Source organism: Callithrix jacchus, chromosome 18 (genome assembly GCF_049354715.1).
Source record: "Callithrix jacchus isolate 240 chromosome 18, calJac240_pri, whole genome shotgun sequence".
NCBI classification, from domain to species: domain Eukaryota; kingdom Metazoa; phylum Chordata; class Mammalia; order Primates; family Cebidae; genus Callithrix; species Callithrix jacchus.
Window position 1 is genome coordinate 17,225,404 of NC_133519.1, and position 11,855 is coordinate 17,237,258.

General features: G+C 50.2%; 1 pseudogene; it reads right to left on the reverse strand.

The window, feature by feature from the left end:
- Positions 1-514: 514 nt before the first annotated feature.
- Positions 515-990, reverse strand: LOC108589044 (interferon-induced transmembrane protein 3 pseudogene; annotated as a pseudogene).
- Between the last annotated feature and the right edge of the window lie 10,865 nt (positions 991-11,855).

Genomic DNA, 11,855 nt, shown 5'->3' on the forward strand with positions numbered 1-11,855 from the left:
CACTGAAAGGAGCAGTGGGATATCTTAGATTTCACGTAATGCCTCTTCTCTGAACAGTTGTAGGCATTTGCAGAGCCAAAGCATTACTTTATAGCTACTCTTCCTGTATCTATTTAGTCAACATGAATTCTGTGCCTACAGTTCACCGAACATGCAAAAGTAAATAAAAAGCTCCCAGTTTTGGAGTTCACATCTGGGGGAAAAGGAATAACCATTGCGTATTAACTTTTAATTTCTTTCCTTATTTTTTTTTTTTTTGAGACAGGATCTCTCTGTGTCACTCAGGCTGGAGTACAGTGGCACAATCACAGCTCACTGCAGCCTTGAGCCCCCAGACTCAAGCGATCCTTCCACTTCAGCTTCCCGAGTAGCTGGGAGCACAGGTGCACACCATCAAACCCAGCTAATTTTATTTATTTATTTATTTTATCAGGAACACTTGCACTTTATTTAACACCAATGTAGAAAAGCGTGTGAGGACAAAGGGCTGATACAGGACTTGGCTCGGGGCAGGGTGAGGAATGGAAGGTGGAGTATGTGGGGAACAGGTCACGGGCAGAGCCCCTGGCCTGGATGATTCCTCTCGATCTATTGATAGGCTTGCAGAATCAGTATTGGGATGATGATCAGCAGAATGGTCATGATGATGCCCATGATCAGGGCCCAGATTTTCAAGCATTTGGCGGTGGAGGCATCGGCCTGGGCCCTGGTCAGGACACCAACCATCTTCCTGTCCCTAGACTTCACAGAGTAGGCGAACGCCGTGAAGCCCAGGCAGCAGGAGTTCATGAAGAGGGTGTGGAACAGGGACCAGACGACATGGTCGGGCACAGCGGTCTCGCTGTGGATGTGGATCACAGTGGATGTCAGGGGAGCTGGGTTGTGGGGCACCCCCAGCGCAGCCACCTCATGCTCTTCCCTCAGCATCTCATAGTTGGGTGGAAGGCTGGTGCTGGCGGGAGTGAAGAAGGATTGGACAGTATGGCTCATGGTGTCCAGGGAAGACCAGCTGTGGTCAGGTTGCTGGGATGGTTCTTAGTGGGCCCTCCCTTTCTCCACTAGTTTATTTATTTTTTAATTTTATTTTTTTGAGACAGAGTCTCACTCTGTTACCCAGGCTGGAGTGCAGTGGCGTGATCTCAGCTCACTGCAATCTCTGCCTCCTGGGCTCAAGTGATTCTCCTGCCTCAGCCTCCTGAGTAGTTGGGATTACAGGTGCTCACTACCATGCCTGGCTACTGTTTGTATTTTTAGTAGAGTTGAGGTTTCACCATGTTGGCCAAGCTGGTCTTGAACTCCTGACCTCAGGTGATGCGCCTGCCTTGGCCTCCCAAAGTGCTGAGATGACAGGCATGAGCCACTGCACATGGCCTATTTTAAATTTTTTTGTAGAGACGGGTCTCCCTATGTTGCCCAGGCTGGTCTTGAACTCCTGGCTCAAGCGATCCTCCTGTCTCAGTCTTCCAAAGTGCTGCGATGAAAGGAAGGAGCCACCCTGCCTGGCTGCACATTAACGTTTCAGTGCCTCTTACTTCGAATTGAAAATTAGCAGGTAACAAGCGACATAGAAGTGAGAGACTATGAACCTGAAATGGTCAGCCCTTGGCCCTGACTTCAACAGGGACCTTTTTTTTTCTGTGGGTCTGACATGTGTCTGGCTGGGTTTCTAAATCAGGCTTTATTTTAGAATTAGTGCATGAATTTATAATGAGCCAGGCCTAGTAAAATCAGTCCTTGTTCTTATGAAGGTATGAAAAAAACTTATTTCACAAAATGTTATACAGTATAATAAGATATCCTTTTTTTTTTTTTTTAAGAGAGATGGGGGTCTCACTACATTGTCCAGGCTGGTCTCAAACTCCTGGGCACACGCAGCCTCCTGCCTCAGGCTCCCAAAGTGTTGGGATTCCAGGCACAAGCCACCACACCCAGCCTATAATATATCCAATTTTTGAAAATTGTAAGGCCATTTGCAATTGAAATAGTATTATTGATATTGATAAATTAGATCATTTGCTTCATTTTTAATATACTATAGTGGGCTCAAAGGTCAGCTGATTTACTTGAATAAACAACAAATCAATGGCAGAAGTGATAGGTTTCAAGTTTATTTCCTTCATTTGTTTCCACTCTGAGGTGGGAACCTTGTCTTATTTATGTGGAATTCTCAGAGCCTGGTAAAATGCTGGCATGTAGGAGATGCTGAATAACTATTTATTGACATTCTGAGGAAAATATAGCAAAGAAAGGAAGAAAAGGAAGGTGTAGAGAATAATCACTCTTCCAGGGAGAGGCAGCTCCGTGTTGACTCCTCCCCCACGCTCCCGATGGCTCCTCGCAGGCTGCTCTCCTGCGGGTCCACGCGTCTCCTCACACACAGTCTCGGATCAGCCTCTGTGTGTGGCAGATGATTCTTCACTCACATGCCTGTGTTTGCCACGGGCACCGGCGTGGATGAGGATGACGAGGAAGAAGGAGCCGTGGTTTACCCTTCTCTGTACATGTGACTGTGAGGCTATGGAAGGAGAGTGGGGGTCGGGGTCTTTTTGAGTCTCTGCTCTGCCACCAGAAAGGCCCTGTGGCCTGTGACAAATCCCAGAGACCCTCTGAGCCTCAGTTTCCTCATATGTAAAATGGGAATAACCCAGACTAAGTCATTGTATGTGGGAAATGCCCAGTGACTCAGTGCATTGCTTTGTCAGCTGCAAAAGGCTGCTGCTGTCAGGCTGGAATTATCATTGTTATGTTTATATTATATCGTAGAGGAGTAATAAGAAGTGGAGTTCCATCCAATCAGCTCATTAAAGAGAGTTGAGCCCTCCTTTCAGCCTCCTGAGTAGCTAAGATTACAGGTGTGTGCCACCATGCCCGGCTAATTTTGTATTTTTAGTAGAGACCGGGTTTTACTATGTTGGGCAGGCTGGTCTTGAACTCCTGACCTCAAGCGATCTGCCCACCTTGGCCTCCCAAAGTGTTGGGATTATACGTGTGAGCCACTGCCCCTGGCCCAGTTGTCTTTCTATTTGAAAAGGGCCAAACAAGGAGAGCCGTGAGTCTGATTGTTAGCATTCAAACACCTGATTGCCATTCTCTCCAAAGCCCACTGTCTAAGCATTGCTTTCCAGGCAGTGGGGCAGTCTCAGCACAGCCCGTCAAACGCGGGGGCTCCACTCTGCAGGGACTGAACGCTTGTTTGCACAGCCCACTTCTGGAAACCGTGCTCACCAGTTTGATACACATTGTGATCACTGCCATAGAAGTGTTTTCACCTTTAAAATGGAATCAGTCCCTCTGGGTGTGGAAGCCTGGGCCCAGGCCGGCAGCTCTTTCTTTCTTTTTTTTCCTTTTTTTTGAGATGGAGTCTCGCTTTGTCTCCAGGCTGCAGTGCAGTGGCATGATCTCAGCTCACTGCAACCTCCGACTCCCTGGTTCAAGTGATTCTCCTGCCTCAGCCTCCCAAGTAGCTGGGATTACAGGCACGAGCCACCACGTTCACCTAATTTTGTATTTCTAGTAGAGACAGGGTTTCACCATGTTGGCCAGGATGGTCTCGATCTCCTGACCTCGTGTTCCACCCGCCTCAGCCACCCAAAGTGCTGGGATTACAGGTGTCAGCCACCACGCCTGGCATGGTTGTGGGATTCTAACAGCAAATGGATGTGCCAGCTATCAGAATCTTGATATTTTCTTCCTTTCTTTTCTACCAGCCCCCAGAACCCTGAAGGGAGCATTTAGCAACCTTCTTGTTCTTGATGACTAGGGCTGAGGGTCAGACCTCAGGTCTCCCCTCTGGGTTTATCGGTCTCTTTAACCTTGCATGCTGCTGGGCCTTGAATGGCCTCCCAAATGTCATCCTCTCCTCAAGGAGCTTACATCCTGGAGAGGAGGGGAGGAAACTCAAGAGAGTGCAGTCTGGGGCATCTGGGCTGGATGATAAATAGGATCCTGATAAGAAGTCATGGGTGGAGAGGGTGTCCCGAGCATGGGGAAGGTCTTGGGCAAGGATGTGGGGGCAGGGTGGTCACTTGGAGCTGTGGCAGGAGCACGCTGGGTCAGATCAGCTTGCCCTCCCCTCTTCTCTCCTTCTTCTGTCTCCTGCTATGGGTGCTTTGCTGCCAGAAATTTCCTGAGCCTGAATTTGCTGTTAGACTGAATGGCAATGAACCGGCTGGGGCAGCGGTGACAGGAGGGCAGGGGGAGGCGCCCCACAGCAGCTGTAGCCCTGTGTCAGGGGGCCGCGTGTCCAGATGGTGCTGGGTCAGAGCTGGCAGTGCCTGGAGGGGGCGGAGAGGGATGGTGAAGAGAACGAGACAGCCTGAGGGTCTGGAGAGAGTGGCAGAGACAGTGCTTGGCGACTTGAGAGCCACGTTCCAGGACTGCTTGGAGGTCACTGGGGAGGGATACTGCTTGGTATCCTGGTGGTCTCAAGGATACCAAGAGATACCCTAGAGAGCCCAAGGAAGCTGTAGATGTTCGGAGGGACCCACAGAGCTAAAGGCATCAAAGGATGTGAGGGTCGGGGAAGAAAGATGGAGAGAATTGAGGATCTCAGACGCTGAGCGCTGGAACTGGAGGGCTGGAGGGGATGGGAGATTTAAGGGTTTCCCTCCTCCCTCCTCGATCATGGCTGAGTGTAGACTTGATGGCTGAGGAGTAGTCATGGCAGTCAGGCCTTCAGATTTCCTAGAGCAGCTCCAGGGACTGAGGTCCTCACACGTGGTCCCAACATCATCCCGGACCACCTCAGGGACGAGGCAGTTGGTCCAGCTGATGCTTTGGCTCAGGCATCATGTGTCCTGAGGTACGTGGTGGACTTTCCACTTGACAGACGACTTAACCGAGGATCGCAGAAGTAAATTACCAATAACTTTGCTAGAGAAAATTAAAGTTAACTAGTTTTAGTTAATTATGTTGAACTGAGATTCAGTTTAGGTCTGGCTCTCAGGTAGTATTTTTTTCCTTTCTGTACTCTCTGTTGGCTTGTTGTCATTAATACATCCAGTGTCTATTGGAAACCTAGAGTGTGCTGGAATTTGTTATGGCTTCAAGGGATGCAAAGATAAAGAGACATGAGGATAAGAAAGATATATAGGCAAACAAATCCAGGTAATTCAGAGTTTAACTTTGAAGCAAGGATTTGGGGGAAGAGGTATAAGAAGGAGCGATCCATTCTGCCTAGGATGAGATTCATGGGGGAGAGAAGTCAGGAAGGGCTTCAGAGAGGAGGTGGCAGTTGAAAGAGCTGATTTAAAGGGGGAGTAGGTGATCCTCAAAATAAATGGGAAGGGAGAGGTGGAGGAGAGTGGAGGATGCTGAGTCGCAGGAGCAAAGTGAATGAGGGCATGCAGGCTTAGAGCTGAGAAGCCCTCTGGAGGATGGTGTGGGTGTGAAGGGGCAGGAGGCTCAAGAGACGAAGCCTGGAGGTAGGCCTGTCTGCAAGCTTTGTGCTTACCTCAATGGCACTAGCGAGCCAGTGAAGGATTTTCAGCAGGGAAGTGTCGAGATCCAAGTTTCATCATCCTCATTCCTTCATTTATGGTGCTCTTGTAGCATTTGGTTCTTACACAGCTCCATGAGGATTTGCAATTACACATGTCTTCTCTCCCCGTAGACAGCATGCCCCTCAGGGCAGGGGCTCGTTCTTGCCCATCTTTGTGACTTCTTCGCCCACTGCAGGACCTACTATGAGTGGGTATTCAGCACATCGCTATTCGCTAAACACATTTTGGTGCTGGGGCCATACAGACACTGTCCTGCCCATAAGGACTAATGCCCACCCATCTCCAAAGCCCTCTTGGTCCAGAGTGGTGCACCATGTAGGCAGCGTGATATAGTGGAGAATGTGTGTACAGATCTGACTTTGAATCTCAGCTCTGCCATTTATTAGTTGTGGGACTTTAAGCAAGTTATTTGACTTCTGTAAGGCTCAGTTTCCTCATCTGTAAAATGTCAGCAATAGTATGAGCTTACCAGATTGTTTTTTGTGTTAAAGTATATGTCAAGGTTAGGCGCAGTGGCTCATGCCTGTAATCCCAGCACTTTGGGAGGCCAAGGCAGGTGGACCACCTGAGGTCAGGAGTTCGAGACCAACCTGGCCAACATGGTGAAACCCCATCTTTACTAAAAATACAAAAATTAGCTGGGTGTGGTGGTGTGCACCTGTAATCCCAGCTACTCAGGAGGCTGAGGCAGGAGAATCGCTTGAATCTGGGAGATGGAGGTTGCAGTGAGCCAAGATTGCACCACTGCACTCCAGCCTGGGCCACAGAACGAGACTCCATCTCAAGAAAAAAAAAAAAAAAAAGAAAAAGAAAAAGAAAAAAGAACATGTATGTCAAGCATAGACATGTAGTAGGTGCTCAATATATTTCAGGTATAAGAGAAATAACTACCACTATGCTGCTCATTTCCCCATTGTTTCTTGGCTCTAAACCCTCCCTTCTCTACTCTGCTGTGAGGCTGGGGCTGAAACGCTGCCAACCACATTTCCCAGACTCCTTTGCCAGCTGTCTGTCTGTTAGGTTCTGCCAGTGGTGGGTGCTGCAGGGAGACAGGGAGGACTCATTTTTTTCTGTTTGTTTCCTTTCAGTTTTGCTGGAGTACCAGCTGGGCAGCACCATCTCCAAGGAGGGTCCCTTTCTTGCATTTCTAGATTATCGCAACCTCAACTCACCTCTTTGTTCCCCCAGCCTAGGGGAGTTAGCATCGTCCTGCAGTTATCTCTGTGTTACTTCATGTTCTCTTTTTTGCTTCTTGACCCTTTCACACCAGAAGAGTCAATCCCTTATATTCAATACTCTCTATGGAAATACCTAGAATGGTTTCTGTTTTCCCCAAGAGGACCCCTAACACTCACTCCATGGCTGTGTGTGGCAGTAGGTAGTAAGAGCCCTGTGGGTGGTATAGAGATCAGAGAGGGCATCAGGGGGAAGCCACAGAGACCAAGGATGCAGAGGAGGGGATGGGGACAGATGTGGAGGCAAGTCTCAGAAGATGCAGGTCCCAGGCTTGATGATGGGTGGCACAGAACAAGCTGGCAGATAGGGAAGAGTCTAGACTGGTTGAAACATGGGGTTTGTATTAGGGTGGGACATGTCATAATGCTGGAAAAGCAGGTTGCAGCTAGAAGTAGAAGGCTTAGGTGCCAGAGCCTAGGGATAGGGAAGATGCAATTTAGAACAATAGACAGAGGCTGAAGGCCAAGAGAGAAAAATGCAGCTGGATTCCCAGTCCTCCAGCAGAGCGGGGTGGGGGGGGACATGGGCTGGGGGACGTGGGCTGGACCTCCAGGAACTGGCTATGTGATCTTAGGAGAGTCGTTTTGCTTCTCAGATCATGCCACCCTCTCTTTTTTTTTTTTTTTTTTGAGACGGAGTTTCACTCTTGTTACCCAGGCTGGAGTGCAATGGCGCGATCTCGGCTCACCGCAACCTCTGTCTCCGTCTCCTGGGTTCAGGCAATTCTCCTGCCTCAGCCTCCCGAGTAGCGGGGATTACAGGCACGCGCCACCATGCCCAGGTAATTTTTTGTATTTTTAGTAGAGACAGGGTTTCACCATTTTGACCAGGATGGTCTCGATCTCTTGACCTCAGGATCCACCCACCTTGGCCTCCCAAAGTGCTGGGATTACAGGCATGAGCCACCGCACCCGGCCCCATTCCACCCTCTCTAAAGTAGATTCAAAAAAATCTAATTTGGAAATAGAAAGTTCTTTGCCAGTATAAAAATTTACTGATGTTAAATGTTATTCTGACTGCATTCCAGTCTGGGTGATAGAGACCCTGTCTCTATTTAAAAAGACAAAACAGAACAAAAACTATTCTGAGTAGGTGGGGAGGAGTGGCTCTGGGGGAGGGGTTTAGAAGGGGGATTGTATTACCAGGCTGGGAAAGGGAGGAGAGTGGGAGCCCAGTGAGGAAGTATTTGGGGAAGGCCTCAAGGGGTGTGATGGTCCACATGCAGACTGGGAGGAAAGGTGGGCAGAGAATGAGGGAAGGAATGGAAGAGGGAGACACGTCTGGGTGATGGGTGTGGAATGTGTGAGAAATGAAAGGCTGTGGGAACCTAGACTTGGGCCTTTGAGCCTCTGTAGGCAGAGGCTGACCCCACAGGGTTGGGAGGGGAAGGTGCCCTCACTTTTGGAGGCCCCAAAGATCCTGCAAGCAGAGGCAGAGCACGGTGGCTGACGCCTGTAATCCCAGCACTTTGGGAGATCGAGGCAGGTGGATCACTTGAGGTCAGGAGTTTGAGACCATTCTGGCCAACATAGTAAAACCCCATCTCTACTAAAAATACAAAAAAAAAAAAAAAAATTAGCTGGGCGTGGTGTCAGGCACCTGTAATCGCAGCTAGTTGGGAGGCTGAGGCAGGAGAATTGCTTGAACCCGGGAGGCAGACATTGCAGTGAGCCTAGATCACACCATTGCACTCCAGCCTGGGCAACAAGAGCAAAACTCCATCTCGAATAATAATAATAATCAAGACCCTGCAAGCAGAGAGCTACTGGCCCCCTTTAGGGTAAGCCTAGGGTTGCTGGGAATCTCTGAGAAGTATCTGCTTTTCTCTGCTTCCCGCCTGTTTTGTGTCTCCTGGGATGGAAGACACGGTAGGGCCACAAAAACATGCTGCCAATCCTGAATTCAAGAAAATGGACTTTGCCCCAGCCTAAAACATGGAGGAAGAAAGTGTTCTTGGAGAGTATGTATGAGACAGAACTCGAAATACACACCCAGGAGCAAGGAGGTAGAGTGGGGGCGCTGGAAGGCTCTGCTCACTCATCCTGAGCCCAGACCTCTGGGCAGGAAGCCTCGTTCTTTTAAAAGCAAACTGCTTGTTTTTCACTGTGTGAATAATGTATGTTCTTTAAAAAACACAAAGAGAAAATACAGATAGGCAAAAAGAAGGTATAAATCATCCACAACTCATCACCCAGATGCATATTTATGCTTCCAGATATTTTTTTCTGAATCTGCACATGTAAATGTAAAAAATGGCATCATTTATATTATTTGTAAACTGCTCTTTTCACTCCACAGTCCATCCTGGCCATCTTTCTGTGCCACTAACTGTGCTTCTGCGGTATCTTTGTAAATGATATCACAACCAGATAACAATGACAATAATTTGTATGGTGCGTTAGAGCTTACAAAGCACTGGGCATCATTATCTGTTTTTTTCTTTTTTGAGATGGAGTCTCACTCTGTTGCCCAGGCTGGAGTGCAGTGGCATGATCTCAGCTCACTGCAACCTCCACCTCCTGGGTTCAAGCAATTCTCTGCCTCAGCCTCTCGAGTAGCTGGGATTACAGGTGCCTGCCGCCACGCCCAGCTAACTTTTGTATTTTTAGTAGAGGTGGGGTTTCACCATCTTGGCCAGGCTGGTCTTGAACTCATGACCTCGTGATCCACCTGCCTCAGCCTCCCAAAGTGCTGAGATTACACGCGTGAACCACTGCGCCCAGCCTGGGCATTCGTTATTTGATTTCAGCTCTTGGCCTTCCAGCATAAAAGTCTTTCCCCTAGGAAATTCTGCTTCCAAAAGAGGCACCCCTGCCTCCTTCACACCTGTGCCTCCTGCTCCCTGGAAGTCGCCACCCTCTAGGGAGGGATGCTGGCCAGGACCCTTCTCCCTCTCCACTTCTTATCTGACCCCGCTGTCAACTTCTGTCCTTTTTATCTCGTTTTCTTGAGATTCCTTCACAGTCTCAGAATTTCCTCTCAGCTGCCACCGTCGTCTTCTCTGCTTCATCTGTCCTCCTCTGTCTCCTCCTGCGTGTCTGCCTGCCCACCTCCTCCTGTCCAGTTCTGCTGAAGATACAGCATGACACACTTGGGGGCTGGGACCCAGAGCGGGCCCTCAGCATGGGACCCGTCTCATCTCTGGAAATTACTGAGCAGAAAGTCCCTCTGTTGTTCACAAGTGGGGAGGGTTGGGGGCCAGACCCGCAGACATCAAAGGGGCAGGGCTGGGTAAAAAGTCCCGGGGTGTCCTCAGAGCATCCACAGATGTGTGCAGGGAGGTTTCTGAGTTCCCATCTCCCTACTGCTGTCTCTCTCTTCCAGACCCTGCTCTGCTTCTTTCTCTCCTCATGACCTACCTGGCACCCCATCCTTTCTTGTCCTACCTCCGACATGTAGAGGCCTTGGTGGCTGACAGCTGCCTCCCTCTGTGTGGAAGGAGAGGGTGGGGAGAGAGGCAAGAAGGAACGCCCTCTGTCCCTGACTAGCCTCACTTTTTGGTCCCGGACCTTCAGTCCTGCGTTCACCCTGTGCTCCTCTCCCCTCCCTCCTCTGTCGCAGTGGGAGTGATGAAGGTGGGGAGAGGCTGGACTTCTGCCTGCAACTCTGGGCCTGCTAGGTCGGGGAGGCCAAACCGTTCAGATGTGCTGTCTTCCCAGGGATGGATGAGAAGCATATTTCACAGGGCTGAATGAGGAGCATATCAAAGCTGGGGCTGGACAAGCCATGCAATTAGCCAAGATCCTGGGCAGGTGGCTGGATCTCCTGGCTTTGGAGAAGGGTAAATATTTCAGAGTTAGGGAAATCCAGATATCCATGCCCAGTGGTCACTCCATGCCTCGCCACATCCACTCTGAACACTTGCCCCATGGCCCATCAGGTCACCTTTCAACAGCAAGGACATCAGAACTCTGAGTCATGTGGCTCCTTTAAAAAGCCTTGCTTCAGCCAGGCATCAGCTGCAGCTGAAGACTTGATCTCTGGTGCCTAACTCACCAGGTACCCTTCCCATCTGACTGCATCTGGGGCTCTCCAAGCACCCTCCGCTCCACCTGTGTACCAGGGACCCACCAGGTACCTTGTGCACCATGTGCCAGGGCTCTCCAAGCATCCTCCACTCCAGCTTTGTATCCAGGGTCCACGGGCTCACCAAGTATCTTCTGCTCTAAATCCATCCCCAGCTCTGCCCACATGGATTCCTTATTTGGTACACATTCAAGAGGTTGCCACCTTCCCCACCCTCTCCAGCAGTAGATGGTGCCACCCTAGTGATCACTCACTAGTGAGCCCCTTGGCTGAGTAACCCAGAGGGGTTCAATTTCATGGTGGATGGCCAGGAGATGACCCAGGTGTTCAGGCTGTCTGAGCAGAAAGTCCCTCTGTTGCAAAGGAAGGCAGTGGGCAGGGATGACAGCACTTTGTCAATCGGCTTCACAGGGCTGGGAGGAGATCAGCTCCAGTCCTACTCCTGGGAGAGGCAGTGTTGGCCTGAGGAGTTGTTCATGGGAGCCTCGGGCTGGAAGCAGGAAGACCTTTGCTGTGGGTTGGTGGTCACCTACTAACATCCCCCTTGTCCTTAGCCCTCAATAGAAGGTGGGAGAAGATGCCAACAGCTCATGGACCAGGGAGGGAGCTTCCACAATGTGTCCACACTGGGCCAAGGGCAAGGACCAAAGTGTCTACTCCAGGGCTGCCCCTTGGCTGGGCATCTAAGACCTGATACTCTGCCATCCAAGCTCCCTGGGACTTGGAGGGAGCTTGGTGTTATGGGGTGGGATAAAAGACAGGGACAAGAGCAGGTGTCGGAAGCTGAGCTCTCATGTACTTGTACCCTATTCTTCCAAAATGGTGACAGTCAGGAACCACTCCCTGCTCCGTAGCCAGAGCCTAGAGGAAGAGGAACCTCATCCTGCTGCCACTGATGCCCCCGCAGAGCTCCCCTGAGGTTGCACCATGTCCACCTCCTCCCCCAGGCCTCTCTCCCTAGAGAACTCCGACCTGTTCTCCCAGTCCCCACAAAGAGCATCAGTTGTTCCTGAGCTTGGAAAGGGTAGGGTAGGAGACCCATAGTCCCCAGCACCCATTCTCAGATAGGGGACCTGCCACAAGGCCACAGGG